This window comes from Triturus cristatus, chromosome 6 (genome assembly GCF_964204655.1).
Source record: "Triturus cristatus chromosome 6, aTriCri1.1, whole genome shotgun sequence".
Classification (NCBI taxonomy): Eukaryota; Metazoa; Chordata; class Amphibia; order Caudata; family Salamandridae; genus Triturus; species Triturus cristatus.
This window is the reverse complement of record NC_140589.1, coordinates 906483956-906506616: the sequence shown is the minus strand read 5'-3', so window position 1 is coordinate 906506616 and position 22661 is coordinate 906483956.

The window sequence follows — 22661 nt, the reverse complement described above, 5'->3', positions numbered from 1 at the left end:
GCTCTTTCTCAAACAAGGGTCTGAACCTTTGCAGGATCGTGTTTCCACCAGATGAAATGTTCTTTTTCAAATCTCAATTTGTCTTTGCTGTTGAGCACTTTTTGTATAGTAATATGTTCAGAGATTAGATAATATATGTCCAATGTGATATTACAAGAATATAGCGGCATGAATATCGTCTGAAAAAAGTATTGTGTCCTAAAAATTGTCTACATAAATACTGCCCTATTTCCGTTCACAATAGAACACCTACACCCAATGAAGTAATGTTTTTGTGAACCATATTTTAGCAATTATATTTATGGCGGATAATATTTTTGTTATTGATATTTTGACATACAACCATGGACGGAGCACTGAAGGCGATGCAGGACCGTTTAAACCTAATTCTAGCTTTAATCGGAAGACATTTTGTATTTTTCAGCATTAGTGATGCAGTAGGATTTTTTTCTGTACCAAGAGTAGGCTCCCAGGCAAGTCTAGTGCAGCTATGAGAGGTGACGGGGAATACTAATCACAGTGACTTTTTCATAGTCTGTACAAGAGATCACTGCAGCTTCTGCCACTGAAATCTTTTGGATTTTGGAGGTGTTTTTTATGTCCTGGAGAGAGGCTTTGGCATGTTTTAGAATATGCTCATTATGTTACATTGTCCTTAGGTGTTGGTTAGGTGTTGTTGAAGTGTAGGGTATTTGCAGATTGATGAATGCACTTGCCATGTTCCTCTCTCAAGGATCTCAGGAAGCACCAAATACAAGTGATGAGTGGTTAGGGAGGAGGTGAACCAACATAAAATTCTGTCCTTGAAACCATCTGGATTTCCACGATGGCCACTTAAACATTTTAATTAGGAGAAAGCAGGCATCACCCTTGTCCAATAAGAATTGTAGGTTATCTAGGATTCTCAATATGGTGGTGTTAGAAATGGGATTTTTGGTTGGCTAGGGCATGTGCCAAAATCCGGCAGAAACCACCACTCTAGTCAGGATAAGGGAGTTACAGAAGAGCTTGAAGTCTTTGCTGTTCCTGAGACTTCTTGAACAGTAAGTAAGCTCTACCTCAAGCCCTTGGAGAAACTCACAAAAGTAGATTGTAGAAAGTTCAGTCTAGTCCTTTCACTGCCCAAGACAGAAGCATTCACTGCAGGCCAACAAAGCACACAGCACAGTGGTAGTTCCTCCTCACAGCTTCTCCAGCTTTTCTTCTTGGCAGTCTTCTTGGTCCAAAAGAGTTCTAAAGTTCAGGGGTCTGGGCCCCAATATTTTTATCCCAAAATCCTTTGATCTCTTAGGACGAGAGTGTCTGTGCCCAGCCAGAACCAGTTCTGCCTTCTCTGGTGTGACTTCCTGGCAGGAGGTGGAGACGGCATTGTCAGAGGCAGACCAGGCCCTTTGAGTTGCGAGGAAATCTCCTCCCCCTTCCCCAATTGCAGCCCAGGTCTATTCAGCCCTTTCCTGACCCACCTAGACTATCTGGAGCCACTCCTGCTCCCCAGCCTTCTGTCATCCAAAACCCAGAGAGGCAATCCACATTCCAGCAGAGGCACACAGGATGACTGAGCAAGAAAAGTGGTTTTCAAACACAGAATGTAAAAATCACCTTCACTAAAAGATCCATCTTTAGATTCTGAGTTCAGGCATACTAAACTTTATTCTCCCACCTAGTTCCCAGGGCCAGTTATGTTTATAAGATGTTATTAACAAACTTCCCATTCTGTCCTATAGGGAACAGGTAGCCTTGCAATAGTGAAAAACGAAATTGGCAGTAATTCACTATCAGGACATGCCACGCACACCAGGGCATGTCCTACCTTTCACAGACACTGCACCCTGCCCACAGGGGTACCTTGGGCCTACTTTAGGGGTGGCTGACATGTAAGAAAAGAGAAGGTTAGGCCCTGGCATGTGGGTGCACTTGCGAAGTCGACATAGCAGTACCAGACTGCGTACAGACTCTGCAATGGCAGGCCAGAGCCACATTTGCGAGCTGTTTGGGTGGGTGGCACAATCCAGTGCTGCAGCCCACCAACAGCATTTGATCTACAGCCCCTGGTACACGCAGTGCACTTTACTAGGGACTGACACATAAATCAAATAGGCAAATCATGGAAACATCAATCCATAACACATTGTACCACAGGAGCACACAGGAGCACTTGCACTTTACCACTGAGCAGTGAGAAAAGTGCGCAGGAAACACAAAGGCAGCACAAACAGAGTCAAAACCAGGGGGTCAGAAAGCAAAAACTCAGGGTAAACATGCCAAAAGATGCCAAGTCTAATAGGTGGTTTCTGTGCTGCAACCTTTGTAGAATCCAGAATGCTCGTTTGCTAGCAGTTTACCATTTTCAGTAAGGTGAGTTACATTTTTGTTAATTGCTCTCCCAAACCAGGGGAAATTCATGACTAGTCGATAGATGTTGAGTTGGCATGAGCTGACATGCAGCTTTGATTTTTTTACCAGGTGGGTGATATGTTTTGTTTCTAGACAGTCAACGAGGATGCAGTCTCATAGATCAAGGTTGACACCATGAAAGTGAAACCACAGGTTTGAAGTTGTTTTTGGTAAATGGGATGGGATTAAGTGCCCTCACTTAAGAGGAGGACCTGAGTATAAAGATGGAAGTCTTTACAGCCCCACAGCATCTCAAAGGGATGCAGTGAGAGACTTCATCTTCTAGGGGATCCGGATCAACTAACAGATCTGCCACTGGGGAACATTGCTATAAATTAGTGATTTGCCCACATGCCGTGTATTTGCAGTGAGGACGAGAAGATGTGATTTCTTCTTGAGGGCGGGGAAGTGTCTCCCCCCTGCTCACTCCGGTAAATGTGAACAAGAAAATGGCAATAAAATCATTTCATTGCCATTTTGTTTTTCAGGAGGTACACTCTCCTAGAACCCTTGTTTTATTTTATCACCATGGAGTAGATTTATTCAGTTCTGTGCTCTGCACCCTGCTGACTCATGGCATGAACTTGAGATGTGGTGAATGTATCCAATTGCAGTTAGACATTCTTTCTCTCTTTGTGACATCGTTTACCCATGCCCTTGAGCGTCGGTGCTTCTTACTTTAAAACCCCACCCATCATTAATATCTGATAGCTTTTCTATGTTCCCCCTCCCCCTGACATCTGAACCATCTGAAACTCCTCTCCATTTTAGTTAGTGCCCCGAGCAGAAGTTTCAGTGGTGCTTGAGTCGCAGTTCTTCACTAGGGCTGAAATATGTCCTGTGGTCGAATTAAACCAACATCCACTCCTATGTTCCTGTCCTCTTCATGCATAACTGGGTGCAATCCAATCCGTATAGTCCTCTCCATCCCACTCCTGCCTCTAAAGGTGGCAGCAGAAGGCGAGTTAACATCAATGACACTTCACGGGGACACATTCTCATGCAATGTTGTTTAGATTACTGCATACGTTCAATGGTAAAGACTGTTGGCCCCATTGGAAGTACAATTGTTAACACTTTTCCTTTCAGAGTTATTTTTCTGTCAACTTGCGGGACTTTTTGGATGCAGTCCCAGACACTGACCTCTAAGTAATTTGCTATACTAAGTGAAGTTGGACCGTCAATGTCGGGTGGCTTATTTTAATTTTGAGCTGTGGCACGATGTAAGTGACGTGTGCTTGGACACCGGATGATCTACAGAATGCCTATGTACGGCTCTCTTGGATTTAATAGAACTGGCTCAAGTGGGTATGTGGTGAGAATTTCGAACTTGGTGAAATTAGACATTTTGATCCCATGCACTTAGGACTTGCTGGGGTCCTCCTTGGCGACAGTCAGATGAGGCTCACAGATACTGGCGCTAGTGCGGTGGCGTCCACTTTGGTTCTCTCTTCTCAGTTATTCCTGTCAGCATGTGAGATCTTTGTATGCTGTGCACTAGCTCCCATTGGGTACTGCAGGGAGTAAGTCCTCTGAGCAGCTTTCCTGGCTGTTTGGTCAAGGGATGTATGAAGGTGTCATATGCTGGTAACACCGGTGCTTACTGTTCATGTCTGTCTCTTGTAATTTATTATTTTTCTATCGCCGTCATCTTCTCCATCTTTTCCAAGTTGTGATTTAGCACGTAGAATTAGTTTCTTTTTTATGAAAAGTGAGAAAGTAAACTGTGCTTTCAAGTGTGTGAAGAGCTGCCTGAGGATGCCACAAATAAATTGAAGTTGAGTATATCTTGCGGGCTCTGGGTCAGATATGTTCTCCAGGTGTCTTCCATTCTCTATCCGGCTTGTGGGGTTGGACTGCCCAGGCACAGCATTGTGTGACGGACAATCTGTTAATTCACATTTGCCCTCTGCGTTTTTGTCTTGGTCCTGGATGGCCTAATCCTTGGGTGCTGTGGCTTTCTGGGTCGTGGTGGACCCTTGTCTGTTCACATGTATTTGCGCTGCAAAGCATATGTGGGATTCCTTGGCAATATGGTTTTTCCAGCAACCCTGACCACGGTCGTGTTGTTTTTGGGTGTGGAGTGGACAAGAGGCATTCCTTGCAGGCCAGGAATCAATGTGATTACTGAAACATATATGCCAGTTGTGCAACTTGCATATTTACTGTTATGATTCATGGGCCAGTGTGCTACAGGAAAGCAGTAATTTCTCCCTGGAAGTGTACCATACACTGAGTTCCTTGGTCCCACTTGGCTCTGTATTGCAGTCCCTTTCACACTGTATGTGCATGCTACTGATGTTGATTCTTAAACTGAGTGTGCCACGCACTCTTGCAATTGGGGTCCTTCTTAACAGGAAGCCTGGGCATAGTTCGCGGAGTTTCGCTATGCGGAACTACACGAAGTGGCAAAAATACTCTGCGAAGTTCCGCAAGGGAACGGAGCGGTGTTCACCACCCAGGCCTACTTAACAGGTATATGCTTGTGATGTCTTTCTATGTTTTATGTCTGCTTGGGGGATAGTATGCATGTTGTTCTGATTTAATGCAACCATGACCTTCACTGGCATCCTATTTGTATGTTCTGTTGCACAACGTTTGTCTTGATCAATTTAAATGGGTAACATATGCTCATACTCATGGTCCATGGCTTTGGGTGGCGATGAAAGGATAGTGATGTAAGATATTATGGATTGCTGTAAGCGGGTCAGGTTCAATTCAATAGTAGAAGAGCTAAGAGTTTGAGGGGTGCGCTTGAGCACTGGGTTTTGTCAACTAGAGTACATTCATCATTGTAGTATGGCTTGTACAGGACGTCAACATGTTGGTGTGCCAATATACATGTTTGGTGTTGTAAATAACAATTCTTTCTGCTATGATCACTTTTGGTGTTGAAGTGATGCCTTCACTTGTACTTTTCATGCACTTTTTCATCTGCATGGTTGCTTGATAGAGGTGAATATCATTATGCTGATTGCCTTTTTTCGTTTTACTCAGTTTCATGTCTCAATTGGGACCATAGCATTGATAGTCCAAAGATCTGATTCAGATTTTGTCAGTCTTTCTCTGTCTGTCAAAGTGGTAGAGGAAATTATGGTCCAAGGCCCTGATAGACAGAAGAGCGTCATGTTTAGACATCACCGCTGGCCGAGCTGTGATCTTTCCGTCTTCAGAGGAACCATCATCACATTGATTTCTCTGAAGGTGTCACAAGTTTGGAGGATGGATTCTAACAAGTTGCCTTTCATCAAACCTTTTTGTTTTTTAGAAACAAACTCCTAAAATAATAGTTTCTTCCTGAAAAAGTAAAAAAGTAACGATCCCGACACACTGGCGGTTCTCTCCCAGAAAGAGGCCCTGTTTATTTAGTTTTTATTCCCTGACTACCCGTTTTTAGGTCTCGGCTAGCGAAGGCTGCGCTTGCGCAGTCTCGCTCGCGAGATTTAATGACTTGGAGTAGTGGGGCTTTAACCCGCCCCTCTTCTCTCCTCTTCTCCATTGGCTGGCCTCTGAAATGCTGGTCAGCCATTGGAGAAGAGGTTTGTCTCTCCAAACAAGCCCCGTCCTTTTGCGATTGGGGGGCGTGTTTTTTCAAATATTTCGCTTTTTTTAAACACGCCCATAAGACAGCGAATCTATGGCATGTCTTGCTCACGCTGCCTACACGCGCCAGTCGGCTCTCTGATTGGTTGGCAACTACCAAATAAGCACTGTGATTGGTGGACCTTGTCAACCAATCAGAGAGCCTACTGGCGCGTGCAGGCGCTTTAGTTTAAGGTTTAAGTTTAAGTTTTGCGGTGAACGCCTGCCTGGCTTGCAAGGGGATCGAAGACTGGGTGGTGAAGCAAAAATGTTCGGGCAGTGGGGGCTCCTCGGGACCCCAGAACCAGGTCTGTCGTCATAAGGCTGGCTGCGCGTTCAACCACTCCAGGGTACGTAGGGGCGAACACATGCCCCCCCCAGTCTCGCCTTTCAGTCAGTATTATGTCTGTGCAGACCTTCAAAAGACAGCGGGCGCTTACAGTGGGCTGCAGAAGCATCTTTGCTTGAAGTTCTCAGGCAAAAAAAAGTATTTCCAAACTCACGTGTAACCCATTTCATCTTAAGCAGCACTTTACATGGTAGAGCACCACCTGGTTATCAGCATATGCACTTAATGACTTTGAGAAAGAGTTTTGGCACACTCTTTAAAACTTTTCTACAGCGATATGTATACCATGTGGATAGTAATTTAGCAGGCTTCGGTGCCTTTTCTACGATAGTACCGCCATTTCAGTATGAGGAGCAGAGCAGGTTGCGTGACTGAAAAAATGCCTACGTGATGCAGTTTGAACGGGACTCCTTATTTTTGTGGCAACTTATTTTGTATAAACATAATGTTTTCTCTCAGCAAATGTTATTATTTCTCAGTGTGGTGCACATACACTGGGCAATACGATTCTTCCCTCTTGCACTCAACATCTGTCTAGAGTGTGTGGGAAGTTTTCTCTCTTGCGCGCGCTACCCCCACCCCGCCTCCCCAGTTTCTGTCCTGGTGCGCTGTGGGGTTCGTTGAAGTGGGGGAGGGGCCGGGGGCAGCCTGGGCTCCTTTCACGATGCTGTTGGCTCGAGCCCCCTGCGCCTCCCCACCCCTCTCTCTCTTTGCCCTCCGTGATGTGTGTGTTTTTTTCTGCACGCAAATACACTCACTCAGACAGGGCACCCATTAACTTGTAGTTTTTGCAGCATACCGTGTGATTAGACTATTAGCAGAGTGATTAGAAAAGATCAGTTTTAGATAGATATTGGTTTCAACAAACAGCGTTTGCCAACTGTATGTTCCGCCCACAGGAAGGGCTGCGCTTTGAAACTCTGGACTTTTTTGCCATGGCTATTTACTGTTTTTTTTTTCTTTCTGTGGGGCACCATGGGCCCTAGTGCAAGCAGGAGAAAATGGGACCTCCACCTCCTTGTGCGAGAGCACAAAATAGTGTCAATTGACGTGAGATAGGCACTGTACACCCAGAGCCCCGGTGCCACTGCACCTGCTGTACTAAGAACAAGTACGTACCTATGTGCTTTGTCAGTCTCGAGGTACGGTATTTGGAGCTTTCTCAACGTTTTAACGTGGCAATTAGTTTCACACAGCGTGTGCCGTGTTGTCAAGCCAGATAGTGTCACCATGTTGCCAAGTCTGTTGTTGCCGTGATGTTCAGTGCAGTGTCTTTCAGTCTAGTCTCGCGCCTGCCTGTGGAGTGTGGTGCTGTTTTTCTTGACTAGTGCCACATTGTTCCATGGGGTGCAGTATAGTGTTATGTTTTAGTGAGGTTTCTTGGTGCCTACTGTAGTTCCATGTTACTTAGTTTTGTACCACACTGTTTAGTCTGGTGCCATATTAACAAGTGTCACGCCATCGGGGTATCCAGAGTGGTGCCATGTTGCTAAGTTGGTGTCATATCATAGATTTCTGGGCCATGGCGTTTTTTTTCTGTGGTTACGTTTTGACTATTGTGGTGTCATTCTGTCTAGTGTGATGCCGTGCTGTTCATTGTGATGTCATGCTAACCAAAGTTATGCCATGTTGCTTAATATGGTGCCATCACGTTTTCCACTGTTGCTTCTTACTTTCTAGTGTAATGTCCATGTTTTATGTTGTCCAAAGCGATGGCATCATGTGGATCCCTGGCGTTGATCTTGGTGATATGCTACCATGTTGTCCAGTTTTGTGTTGTCTTGTGTGGTATTATGCTGTCTAGTGTGATGGCATTGTATTGGGTCATGTTCTGCTGTTGTGTAGTCCTCTGTGGAGCTGCCCTGGTGTGCACACGGGGGTCCCATACAGCACAGTGTTACATCATGTTTTCTAATATTGCATTCTGTTGTTTAACGTGATGTCTTGTGGTCTGTTGTGGTGCCATGGTGTGTGTGGCTCTGTGTGTGTGGCTTTTTTTGTAGGTGGCTCTATGCGTGGTGGCTCTGTGTGTGGGTAACTGTGTGTAGGTGGCTCTGTGGGTGGCTCTATATGTGTGTGGGTTGCTCTGTGTGGGTGGCTCTGTGTGTGTGGGTGGCTTTGTGTGTGTAGCTCTGTGTGTGGGTGCAAATGCAAAAGGTCTCGCATTTGAGAGTGATTAAGCTATTGGCATTGTAAATAACAATGCCGTTTCTTTAAATGTTTTAAAAACATAAACAAAAATAATGTCATGAGCAATGCCAATAGCTCTAACTTAAACAATGCCGAGACCATTGCATTGTAAATGCTTGTTTTATGTGGTGGTGAAGGAAAGAAAAAGAGACATACGACCTTCTATTCTAAATGGTGCTGGTGGGGTTGTTTGATATCCTTTCTGACTGCCACTACTTCTTTGGCCATTAACAGGGCACAAGTGTCAGAAAGCTGGTGGTCCACCTGACTCAGAATACAGCAGACTGACAAAGGGTTTGGTTGACAAGGTACTTTGTCATTTCTGTATGGAGTACCCTGTCTGCCAATCTCTAAATCAGGTCCTTAGTTTTATTCAAAAAGTGGCCATGTGCTTTTTCTAGCCTTGCTCTCTTATCAGTCAGTCAGTCAGTCAATACTTTATTTCGGCTAACAATAGCCATAAAAGTCAACACATAAAACGCAATACATAAGTCCATGATACATAATACACAATACATAAGTCCATGATAAACAAATTACATACAATTTATAAAGGTGAATATTTATCCATGATTAAGCAATACCAAATAAAATATAAATAGCACATTAAATTAGCTAAAAGCCAGAATTCTTATAATAAGCAATATTAAAAGTGAGGTAGACTTGAGGATGGTCTGGTAGCTAGAGTAGTCCATAGTTCCTCTTTCTGTGATTACAATTTATGACCGCAACGTTTCCTAATAAGGTATACATTGAATAAATATCTACTTATGCCATATACCATTACTTGGGAGGAGTTAAATTTTAATATGCGCTCAGCTACTTTGTATGACTCAACCCCCATGTTCCTACAAAGAGGTTTAATCCAGGAGGTCCTTGGTTTCTTGTAAGCAGGACAGAAAAAAAGAATGTGGGGAATATCTTCCCTAGCCCCGAGGGGACACATAGTGCACAAATCCGTTCCGTTTTCCCCAGCCCACCTACATGTGTAGGAGTTTAACAATAAAACCCCATACCTAAATTGTAGATAGAGAGATTTTGCTAAGGGAGGAGCGATCTCATCCATAAATTCCTCGAAATTAGGTGAATCTTTTGCGTTTAAGAAATTCTGGGTCAAAGTACCAATACGAGAGCCCAGAGTTAGTTCACCATTAACATGGGACCAAAAGGTTTCCTTGAGGAGTTTTTTGGAAAACTGAGTTAAATTATGGGGCTCCTCCCAAAAATTAAGAAGCCCTAATCTCTTGAACGATGTGCAAATATATTTCAGCCATGGGGTTTTCAAATACACGTCCAATTTAATTAGTTCGATCAACCCATCCTTATAGTGTATCAACTCAGGGGTTGACCATATCCTAATCCAGTACAGTAATGGTCTTAATGAAGCTAAGTGCTCTGTTCTTTTGAGATTGATGTCTAAAAACAGGGGGACAACTGGAGTACGAGTCGGTATTTTAAGTAGACTATGCACAAATGTATTTTCTATCAACGCAAATTTGGTAGAATTACTGTATCCCCATATCTCGGCACCATAAAGGGCTGCTGATTGAGCCTTGGCTTTAAAAACCTCCAGTGCTGGTGTAATGGCTTTGGAACTACTTGCTCCGTGCACCTTTAGGATAGGGAAAGAGTTCTGTTTAAGGGACAGTAAGCTTTTATTTTGCTGGCCTTGCCAGGTCAACTTGTTATCTAATATCAAACCCAAATAGTTAAAGCTTTCTACCTTTTCCAATATGCGGTTCTCTAAGAGCAAGTTTTTCCTAAATGTTTTGGTTGGGTTTATGGCCATGTATTTTGTTTTCATTGGGTTAATTTCTAGCCCCTTTTCCACACAATAATTATGGAAAGTATTAACCAAATTTTGCAAACCTCTCGGGGTCTGAGAGATAAGGATAGTATCGTCGGCAAAAAGTAAGGAGGTAATTAATTCACCAACTAATTTTGGGGAGTCGTGGGCACAGTTCCTCAGGTATGTTGGAATATCATTAACGTACAATGAGAACAGTGTGGGTGCTAATACGCATCCTTGACGCACCCCTCTATCTACAGGAATCGCTTTAGATAGTTCTCCTGCTTTTCCCCATCTGATTTTTGCATAGTTCCCTGTATGAAGTTTGATGAGTTCATTAAGTAGCTCGCCAGGGATGTCTAGCTTCTTTAGTGTAGACCACAGCAACTTCCGGGGAACAAGATCAAAAGCAGCCCTTAAATCTATAAATGCAACATAAAGACTACCCTGTCTGATCTTTATGTATTTCCAACAAATACACATAAATCTAAACACCTGGTCGACTGTACTTATTTTAGATCTGAAGCCGGCTTGGTATTTGGACAGTAGTTTTGTCTCCTCAATCCAAATTAAAATCCTATTTAAAATATGTCTGGCGAAGATTTTTTGTAAAACATCGATTAAACTAATAGGGCGGTAATTGCTAGGATCATGGCGATCACCTTTTTTAAAAATTGTTATAATTTCTGCCCCTTTCCATGATTCTGGAATTGGTGTACCGGCCACAATTGAGTTACTTAAAAAGTTAATGTACGGCCCCCACACTTTGACATCGTGTTTCAGCAAGTCACCAGGAATTTTGTCAGGGCCAGGGGCCTTACCTATTTTTCCAGCTAATAATGCCTGAACTGTTTCTTCTAAAGTAAAATGTAATGGTACAGTACTACTAACTGGATTAACGTCTACATTAACTAGGGACAAATCATCCTTACTAGTCGTGTAAAGTTTAGAAAAGTGATCACACCAGGTCAGTTCATCCAGAAAAATATCCTTGGGTGATCTACCCTTTTTATTTCCCTTAGTAATTAGATTCCAGAACGTACTTTGGTCATGTAACTTAGCTGCACTCAGTAAGTCATCCCAAAGATTAGCATCCCATACTTTTTTAGCTTGATTCAGGGTGTTTTTATAAATCAGTCTTGCATTTTTTATGTCACATTGGCTCCCATTTTTTACTGCGCGAATCAATTGTGATTTAGCAACCCTACAATCTTGGTTATACCATTGGTTTCCTAGTTCGACCTGATCCATAGTTTTATTCCCTTCTTTTTTATAAACCTTACTCAGAAGGAGAGATAATGCGTCGACCAACTTCAAATGCAAATCAAGAACTCCCCCAGTGCCTAAAGATGGTATTTGGGGAGACCCTACGATTTCACTGAATTTATTATAAATGTTGGCCAGCGCATCTTTTTTACCCGCAATGTAAGACCATTTTATGGCACGTCTATTATTAGAAATCTGTATGTCTCCAATTTGGGAATTCAATAGGCCTTCTACAGGTAATCTTAGAAGGAATAGAGCAGGGTCTAACCATAATTGGAGGGGGAAGTGATCACTCTCCATTCTGGGGTCAACCTTAAAATCAATTAATGATCTCCATAAATTTCGAGAGGCCATTACAAAGTCAATATGTGATCTGATACTTCCCTTGAAATAAGTGGGAGCTGACGGAGTATCTGAAGGGAAGCGACCATTACATGATCTTAGATCATGTGATACAGTCATCTGTAGGATCTGTGTGGCGGCTGTTGTACTTTTAGCAAAACTTGTGGCCTCCAGGGGCATGATACCACTAGCAGTATCTTGTTCATCAAATAGACTATCAAGAACCTGAATAGGTTCGTATTTACAGTTAAAATCTCCACAGATTAAAAAACGAGCATTAACTCCCAATCCATCTAGGGTAGAATCCAGGGTTTCTATCACCTTGGATTCTCTATTTGATGGATAAGGTCTATTATATATGTTTAATAAGTAAATAACACTTTTGTTACTGGTCACAATTTTTAGTCCTAACAAGTCCGAGCAAGGAGTAGGCAGCTGACTAACCTCTATTTCTAGGGAAACTTTAACCCAGATAACCAACCCCCCTGATGCCCTTCCCCTATTGGATGGCATCGCTTTAGAGCCAAAGGTTTTATATCCTACTCTATGAGGGGGTTCTATCATCCAGGTTTCCTGAAGGGCAATTATATCATGTTTTTCAAAAAAAGAACATACTGCCACACCCATCAGGTTCCTAGAGAGGCCAGCAATGTTCCAAGACAATAGGCTGACATTAAAATCCTCAGTTATCTTTGGAGAAATTTCCCTTAATCCAATATCATCACTAGTATTATTGGACTCTGGCAAATTATCTAGTACCATTGGATATTCATCAATGACAATTTTATTGCCTAATGTCTTTGCCTGTGCTGTAATTATCTTTGGAACAGTATCAAACCCAGCTTCTACTTGCACTCCCCGCTTACTTCCAGAGGACCCATCTGTCTGTGACTGCTCATCCAGTAGGTTGGAAGGAAACCCCAGTGCCACCGTATTTTTAAAACCAGGGATTCCACTACCGTTAAAAGTCTCTAAAGGGTGAGTAACCAGCAATGAGACTAAGCTCTTATTTTTATCAGCCTCTGGGAGTCAATCATTTTCATCAAGGTCCCTCAACACTGCATATCTATTTGCCATAGGGATTTCAAATTGTAATGAATTATTATCAATACAAGTAGGACTACCCTCGATTGTTTTTTTAAATGATCTTTCTGGGTGTCTGTAAAAAAAAAACAAAGGGTGTACACGTACAGCATTTCCTCCTGATGCAAGGGAAGCTGCCCTTAGGAGTGTTGTTGCCACATGCTGGGGATGTCTGAAGTTTATTATGACACAATCCCCCTTACATGTTTTCCTTGTATTACCTAACCAGGCAACTCGTCTAGTGGACAATATTTGATTTGAGAAGTTCGTGGGGAACCCACAGTTTTTATTTAGCCAGGCAACTGATTTCCTCTTGAGTGAATCATGCGATTCATCCGAGGATTTAGGAGTACCAGGGACAAGTGGAGGGACATTAGACAAAATAACCACATATGGTTCGCAAGCTGGTGGAAGATTGGCACAAATTGGTTTTTGTGCTATAGCTATAGGACCCTTGCTACTAGATGGATCTATGTTGGTTCGAATACCACCGCCAACTGGTTGCAGTGTTGTCATGCAGCCAGTTAAAGTTCCCCCCTCTAGAGGGGGATCCGGGGCAGTATGAACAGGTTTCAATGGTACCTTAGGCGGTATAATATGCTGTTTCATTCCGTCCACAAGACCACCCAGCCTCGATACCTCTAATGACAGGGTTTCAATTTTATCTACAAAAGGCTTGATCATGAGCACCAGTTTTTCCTCCAAAATTTTGGCTATAGCCTCAGCGAGAGTAGAGCTCTCAGCTTCATTACGGGTCTGTGTTTTAGCATGAACCACAGCGGGCCTCCGAGGTTGATCTGGCAGTGATTTATGGTGTGCACTACCCTTCTTAAATTGAGACTTTCTACATTTTCTAACTGCTCTTTTCGGAGGAGAGGGAGGAAGTTCAAGCTCACTCTGGGACTCCAATATATCTTGGCTTAAAATATTGACCTCGTTGTCCACAATGCAATCAGATGAGTTCCCCACTAAGGTAGCTTCAGTTAAAGAGTTCCCTATAGCTGACCCGTGGGCACCATCATCTATACATAACTCTAGATTATCTTCCGGAGTCACCTTCCCAAGGGACTTACGTCTTTCGTTATTTATCATGCTGACCCTTTTGACCAAGTAGTTGTCCATCGTTACTTTAGCCTTTGCCATCGTAAACACTGATTAGATCATTAACAATTACACTGTAGTTGATATCACAAGTAATCCCAAGGAAACAAGATAAATACTAGTACACTATTGCAATAAATTTAAAAATTATACACTAACAGGTTAGGAGTTATTGAAGAGAGACCAGTAACCAATAGTTAATACACTTAAAAATATGACCTGTAAACAAGCGACTCAGAAACACTCAATAGAAGCTCATGACTGACTGAGTCCATTAAAAGGGGAATACTTGCAAGAGCGTGTCCACTACACAATCAAGGGGGGTGGCCCGACCCGACCGCCTACGACCTCCTAACGGCCTCACAACGGCCCGCCCTTTGCCCGGGCTTAGCCCGGCGTTGCCCGCGCGCGGTCCCGCGTCGCGGTGGTCGCGGTGGTGTTTTGTGCGCCTCCTGGCGCGAGAACTGCGTGGGCGGCTCCCCTGCCGCTAGCAGTTCTGGGGGATGTAGTCCCGTCCCCACTCCGCGGCCGCAGATGGTGGAAGCGGCGGCGGGGGACGGAGCTTCAGTGACAGGGGGTGTCCGGCGTCAGGGAGCAGCAGCGGAAATCTGCGACAGCAACAATCCCCGGTAAGACCAAGAAGATAGTGGAGCCCGCTCTGCCGGGGTCGCGGTGGTGTTTTGTGCGCCTCCTGGCGCGAGAACTGCGTGGGCGGCTCCCCTGCCGCTAGCAGTTCTGGGGGATGTAGTCCCGTCCCCACTCCGCGGCCGCAGATGGTGGAAGCGGCGGCGGGGGACGGAGCTTCAGTGACAGGGGGTGTCCGGCGTCAGGGAGCAGCAGCGGAAATCTGCGACAGCAACAATCCCCGGTAAGACCAAGAAGATAGTGGAGCCCGCTCTGCCGGGGTCGCGGTGGTGTTTTGTGCGCCTCCTGGCGCGAGAACTGCGTGGGCGGCTCCCCTGCCGCTAGCAGTTCTGGGGGATGTAGTCCCGTCCCCACTCCGCGGCCGCAGATGGTGGAAGCGGCGGCGGGGGACGGAGCTTCAGTGACAGGGGGTGTCCGGCATCAGGGAGCAGCAGCGGAAATCTGCGACAGCAACAATCCCCGGTAAGACCAAGAAGATAGTGGAGCCTTGCTCTCTTATGCTCCTTTGCTTTCTTCGATACTTCTAATTTATATGAAAATAAATACGACTTGCCAGCTATTTTATTTCTGTGCATCGAAACCTTGGCCAATGCACATATCTGTTACTAGTTTTTATGCTAAATATCTTGCAACGTGAGATGATGTTGCTGTGAGATTTTGGATTTACATATGCCAACACCGGTCAAACGTTGGATCACAACTAATTCAATCTTCGATCTATTTCCACAAGGAACAACTCCGCTGCAGTTTGATATCGTTTCAACAGCTTTTGGAAAGTCTGGTAGTCCTTTATATCCTATGAATCTGTTTTAAGCATTTCTCACTCATGCTCAGTATATCCTATTCTAGCCATCCCAAACCATCATGGAGGACGGAGTTGGGACAGGAGCTCCTGGCAGAAACACGTGGCCAGAAGTCGCAATCGCCCATCTTCTTAGTAAACTAAAATTGGTGGCTTCCTGTCCAGAGACTGTCCTCGAGGGTGAACTTCAGTCAGGTATTCCTTTCTTATGCTATAGATGTGCATGAGTTCAGTTCTTCATGTGACGTCGCATCATGCAGTATTCCTCCTACTATGATGAACTGAGTGCCTTCATCCTCATCCCCAAACAATCAGTTAAAAAACATACGGGTCAGTCACTTAATTTTTCCCCATCTATATTCTATGTTATACAAATATTCATATATATGAAAGCGCTCAGCAATACAATTTATTTAAAAACCCTGAAGTGCAAAATAACTTGAATCTCATACTAACAAAAAGAGGAACATTTCAAGTATTTTTTATACAAAAATGGAACGGGTTGGGGGAACATATGTGTTCAATATGAACATATTATGAACAAATATTATCAGCCATTACATTACATAGAAAAACTGAAAATAGCAAAGTGTATCAATTATAAACGTCCCCCAAAATGTTTAAACTAAATTTGAGAGGTGTTTATATAATGAAAACAAACAGCAAGACCTTCTTTTCATAAACACGCTCTCTTCAGGAAGCACACTCCGGTCATGGTGTTTACTTGGTGATTTGGAAACATAATTGACGTAAAAAGAAATCCTTAATCGTTTTCTCATGCGAAGGATTAGCAGTGATCCCATGGTATGCAGCACAATCAGCTACATCCGAATTACGGCTAAGTGGCTAACCCAAGGCTGCCTTCATCACTTCTAGAATCATTAGCCTACATACGTTCTGCTCGCCTCATACAGAATGTGCCGTATCATATATCCATAGCAGGGGCTGCAAGGGCATTGTTCTAGGTCTTGAAGTGCAAAAGCCTGAGCTGTTGATACATTAACCTCTTGAGTGCCCATGACGAGCTGGACTCGTCATGGGCCGCGGTTGCGCTGTGCCCATGACGAGTCCAGCTCGTCATAAACCCCGCCCGCTAATGAAACGCCCGGCACAGGGCGGGGAAAGGGCGGGGCACTCAAGGGGTTAAAAACGCTTCGGGAAGTCTGAATTTTAAAAGTATTTAGGGGCATATTATCAAGCCAGGCGGTAAAATTAAAAACTGCCGCTAAAACGGCGATAATGGGCTTGATAATATGCTCTATGGAATTCCAATTGAAGCCCATGTTAGACACCCTTCACATTTAACATGGGCTTCAATTGGAATTCCATAGAGCATATTATCAAGCCCATTATCGCTGTTTTAGTGGCAGTTTTCTGCCGCTAAAGCGGCGATAATTTTATCGCCAGGCTTGATAATATGCCCCAATGTTATCATACGAAACATCATGGTATGTTAGCTAAATTATGTTATACTATGGTATGCTATGTAAAGCTATGTTCTCGTGTTATGTTATAATATAATATTATCATGTTATTGTATTATGTTAAGGTATTGTGAGAAAGGACGTGCTTTCCTGTGTGGTTTTGGTGACTTGAGGACACTGTGGGCCTGATTATGAGGTCGGGAGGATACCCTCGGCAGGCTGTCAATGGCGGTCCATCTGAAATCCCAGGCTGCAGTCTGACTGCCGAATAATGAAGTGGTCGGTCGACAGCAGTGGGCGGACTGACCGATGTCTCTGACAGGATCAAGGAGCCTGCTGGGTCGTCGGTAGGAGCATAATCCCTACAATGGGGGTGGTGCTTGCAGAGGCGTGCCCGTAGGGATTACAATGACCCTCTTCCCTCGGCCTTCACGTCGCGGTCGGACCACCATGTGAAGGTAGATGAAATCAGACTTTGAGGGCCCCTATCAGGGCCCTGTCCCATGTGGGCCTATGCTATGGGCCCAGGGGGCCACATGTGGTGCCCCCAAACATCCATTCATCATGTGCCAGGTACCAGATGCTGCTTGGAGCACGGTGCATTGATGTTTGAGAACTGACCTTTCCCACTGCGACTTGTGCTGCGGTCCTTTTCTAGGGCCACAGCACAAGCCGGCGAAGCCGCAATGGAAAAGACCAGTTTTCTCACTGCTTGCACGGCAGTCGCATTGTAATCGGGGAGTTGGAAATACCAACATATAGTCAGTCGGTCAGACACCTTCCTGAGCCGAGCATCCGACTGCCATCGTAATGAGGCCCTGTGTGCTGAAACTTTCTCCTGAAACCATGTACTATGATTGGGTTTACCTATCTGACATTTACTTTTCCTGAAAGGTCATAGTAAATACCTTAGAAAATGCACCAATGCCATGAAAGTTAAAAATCATAGGCGGGCCGCACTGTATATTTACACCTCCCACATATAGGACAAAATCATACACCTGGTAGGGGCCCTACTGTGCTCTGGCTCTGCTTAGTTTAAAATCACTGCAGTGACACACGGAGAGGATAAGTGCCTTTGTCATGTAGGAAAACGTTTGCAAATTAATAAGTAACCCTGAAATTGCACCTTGTAACACCACGTGGCTTGGAGCTTAATATATAAAAAATGTGAAACTACATATTGGAATTAGTGTATACTCACAATAAATAAATCACCAAAGGATTTTTCTACAGTCTAGGTTAAGCTAGATTTTCTATGAATAGACTGAAGTGTAAATGAGACCATTATTTTTAAGCCCCACTTGGGAAAATGATAACAAAAAAAAAAAATCACAATTATTTGCCACAATTTTTTTTTAATCTAATGTAATGTTTAAAGGAAAATTTTGATAGCTCTAATGGAAAAGTATGTTTATAAAAGTGTTCTTTGTGCTGCTTGAGAAAACAGATGTTCAGCACCAGTTTATGATCCATCTCCACTCCAAAGTCCCAATGTGTGTTCCTTTCTGAAAGATAATGACCTTGTTGCAAGAAGAGGAGTTGGCCTAACGGCTAGGGAAGTCGACCTGGAATCTGGGGAACCGGGTTCGAGTCTTGGCAACGACGCTGAACATCCTGTGATTCTGGGCAAATCACTCAACCTCCCCGTGCCTAACAAAAATGAATGTGCTCTCATGTAACGCAACTGGTGCTATGTAAAGCGTTCTGATACCTAATACCTGCGGGTCAAGTTTGCGCTGTATAAAACTTCGTAAAAAAAAAGAAGACAATGTCTCTGGGCCCAGGAAGGCATGAGTGTTGTCAACAATTAGTCACTAAAGGCATCTAGGAATTGTTCGAGTAAAATGACAAGGAAGTGCTACAAAAGGAGGTGGGCATAGTGTGAGAAAGGACATAGCTTTGGGTGGGAACACATTTCCAATCATTTTCTAATGCACAGGTTAAGACTGCTACTTTAACGCCTCTTCCTTAGAACATTCCTGAATCTGAGAAGACAACACCTGAAGTAAGAAGACCTGACTGAAAAGGCTGAGAAGAGGATAGAGAGTCTGAAGAAGGGAGACTGCAGGTAAGAGGAGAGAGAGGGGAGAAGGAAAAGGTAGATAGAAGCCATAGGAGAGATGTCCAGGGGAGTGTGTTCGGCGAGCTAATGGAATTGTGATAAGGGTTTTATAAAAAGGAGAATGGGTTTGTTTGTGGGGGGGAATTTTTTCAGAGGTGAAGTTATTCTCTCATTTGTCATTCCTCCTGGTGAGGCGATCTTATAAGTTTTTTTTGCATCTGAAATGTGCCTTTTTAGATGAGATCGTAATAAGCATGGTTAATGACACTGAGACTTTCTTCATTGAGACGATTCCATCAATTGTATGTTGCAGAGCTTTCATGGTACTTGGGATTACCATACTGGTTCTTAAAGAAGGAACACCGACAGAGCTATCGCATGCTAAGTATATTGGGATGTTTGATTGGTCTGATAGTCTTCCCTTTCTCCTTTTTTCTCTTATTTGTGAGGTGAAAGTTGTGGCTGTGGTTGAGTACAAGACTGTACTGGATGACCTGCAACACTGCACTTGTTTCACTGGATGTGGGAAATGAGTGATGTTGGGTTGAATGTTCCTGGCACCATCACACTGTGATGTTGTGTTCTTGACATTATCATTTCCTGATGTGCCTGGCTTGTTTCCTCCACAGGAGACACATATTCCTGTCCCCTAGCAGCTGCTCAACATTATTTTGCAAGTAAGTTGCTTGCAGAGTATTTGACTATGCATTGAATGGGGTCCATCTACAGTGGTATTGCTTTTAGCAAGGGTGGCTAATCTGTCAATGACTAGTCCCATTGCACAATTTGTGGATGTCGATTCCATGGTCATGAGCTACAGGATTTGTTTCCTGCAACCCAGTCCAGGTAGATGCCTATTGGTTTTGACTTGCAAATCCATACAGTCGTCCGTGACTTGAATCCCTTCACTTCACCCTGCACGTGAAGTCTGTGTGGACAGAATATATTAGATCTGCTTGAGGGGTTCAGGATCCCCTGGCTGGGATTCCCCAGGATATAATTAAATGGCCGCCGAGTAGGAGCTCCTCCACCGAGCTCCTAGGTTGGGGAATACCAAATCGGTATTTACCCCCTGTTTACCTGGCCATCCGACCCATCCGTCCATTTCATTGCTACCAGCATTGAATACAGCAACTGAACATTGATAGAATCCTGAAGAAAACTTTTTTGTCAACGACTTACCCCAAGACTCGACGAGGACCCGACGTGACTGATCCTCCACTCACCCTCGGCTCCCGAGCCTCACCAGCGGTTCCACACATGATCAGAGCCTCATGATCTTCGTCGGGAACTCGCACTGAAGGTCCCTGTTGCTACTCTCGGATTGGGCTGAATGTTCCTCGGTCGAGAGGTCAAGAGGACTTTGGGACCGATACCTGGGGCTGGGCCCGATGTGGCCTCGCGATCGCCGCACGGAACCTGAGGCCTCCAAGTCGCACCTTGCCTGCCCTGAGCCCCCTGGGGTCGGCGCATGAGGTGGGCCTACTGAGAGCCGAGGCCTGCCGATGAGCCTGCTGGGGCCTGCCGATTGAGGCCTGCCGCGACTCCCTGGCCCTCGCCTCGCCGGTAACTGGCGATCGGGGCCCGTGATCCTGGGTGAGCCCAGGGGACCTGCCGGGGACCCACACATCGATGACCCTCACTGCGGGTCACTGCTGCTCGACTCCCGGATTGTGCCAACGGTTCCTCTGCCAGAGGAACTGCTCTTGTGCTTCATGGAGGCTGATGCCTGAGTAGGCCGCCGACCGACATCCGGACTCTGGGTGATCCGCGCAGCGCCTCCCTGCTGCTCTCCGGAGGCCCAGCAGCACGGATGAGAGGACTGCCCCGGGCTAGACTCTCAGCTGAAGCGGACCCGCTGAACACCACTGTAGCCCCCTGATCGGCAATCAGGAGCCTGGTTGGTCCGTGCAGTGCCCCCCTCCCCCTCCTCGTTACTCAACTGAGGCGAATGCCGGAATTGGGCTTGTTTTTGAAGAAAAAAAAATAATAAAAATAATAATAATAATTTGTTTATATATATATATATATATATATATATATATATATATTACCTACTGGCGGTCGCCAGTAGGTAGTTATAGTTAGGACCACGTTTCCATAGGAAATCCGCAACATTCTATTTTGAATAACTTTGGCGCCGGTCGACGAATCCTCGCAAAATTTTCAAAATAGGTGGGGCGCTACGCTCCGCTCCTACCCTGAAAGTCTCGGGGGGATTCGTCAAGCAGGGGCTGAGATAAAAGGGGGGTCCCAAAACGCGTTTTTCCCATGCATTTTTCCATAGGACCTTTAGACAGGGCTACAGCCCGAACGGCTGAACAGAATTACTAGAAATTTGGCAGAGAGGTAGTCCTCAGGTCAAGGAAGTGCCTTTTGTAGGTTTGGTGTAAATCTGTTCAGTAGATTCTGAGAAAATAGCCTTTAAATCAATATATATATCTGAGCCAGCTTACGGTGCGCTTACGGTACGCTTACCGTACGCGTACGGTGGCGTGCGCGAGCGCGATTCTGATTGGCCCTTAGATCTTAGTAAACATTCGAATCGGTCGAAACCAGGAAGCGGCGGCCGCCATTTTCTCTCTCACACTCTGAGGGGGGAGCTGATAAACAAATGCCAAAAACATATAAAGGGGCTGTTTAGACAGCGCCCATGCACATAACCATGTTAGTTGAGTCTTCAAAGATCCCCCAAGGCAAAAAACGGTAATTTTTAATTTTTCGAAAATTTCGCCGATTACGCTTACCGTACGCTTACCGTACGCGTACGGTAAAAAATTTAAAAAAAAAAAAATCCACACTCTCTCCACCCCGTGTACAAATGGTGGCCGAAGACCACCATTTGTGCATGGCCTATTTGAGCTGAGCATTTCCCCAAAAAATTTCAACAGATTACCTATCACAAGGAAGCGCATAATATGTCCTCCATGTGCGCACGGTGCGCGAAGCGCATCGTGCGTACATGGCCCATCTAGCGTAACGTGGGCACGCGGTGCGCGTAGCGCACCGCGTGCCCACCGTGCGTGCACGGCACTAACTGCGTAAAGTGGGCGCGCGGTGCGCGAAGCGCACCGCGTGCTCACTGTGCGCGCACGGTGCGCGAAGCGCACCGTGCGCGCACGGAACGAACTGCGTTAAGTGGGCGCGCACGCCACGAATGGCGTAAAGTAACTTAGCATTTAAAAAAACGTACAAATTCACTGAAAAAACCATAGGTTTCACACACGTTATAGTTAGGAATTAGCATTTAAAAAACCTTGCAAATTCACTGAAAAAACCATAGGTTTCACACATGTTATAGTTAGCTGGACATTTTACTGATAAAAAACCAATGAAATTCCCCCGTTATAGTTACTGTAGGCAACTATAACTCACGCGACCGTAATCCTCTGCTGATGACATATGTGTCTTTATGAAAAAAAAATATTTGTAATATATGTATAGCTAAAATTTAATGGAAGAAGACATGGGCAAATAAGTGTCTAAATACAGTATTAGCATCAGCAGAGGATTGCGGTCGCGTGAGTTATAGTTGCCTACAGTAACAATAACGGGGGAATTTCATTGGTTTTTTATCAGTAAAATGTCCAGCTAACTATAACATGTGTGAAACCTATGGTTTTTTCAGT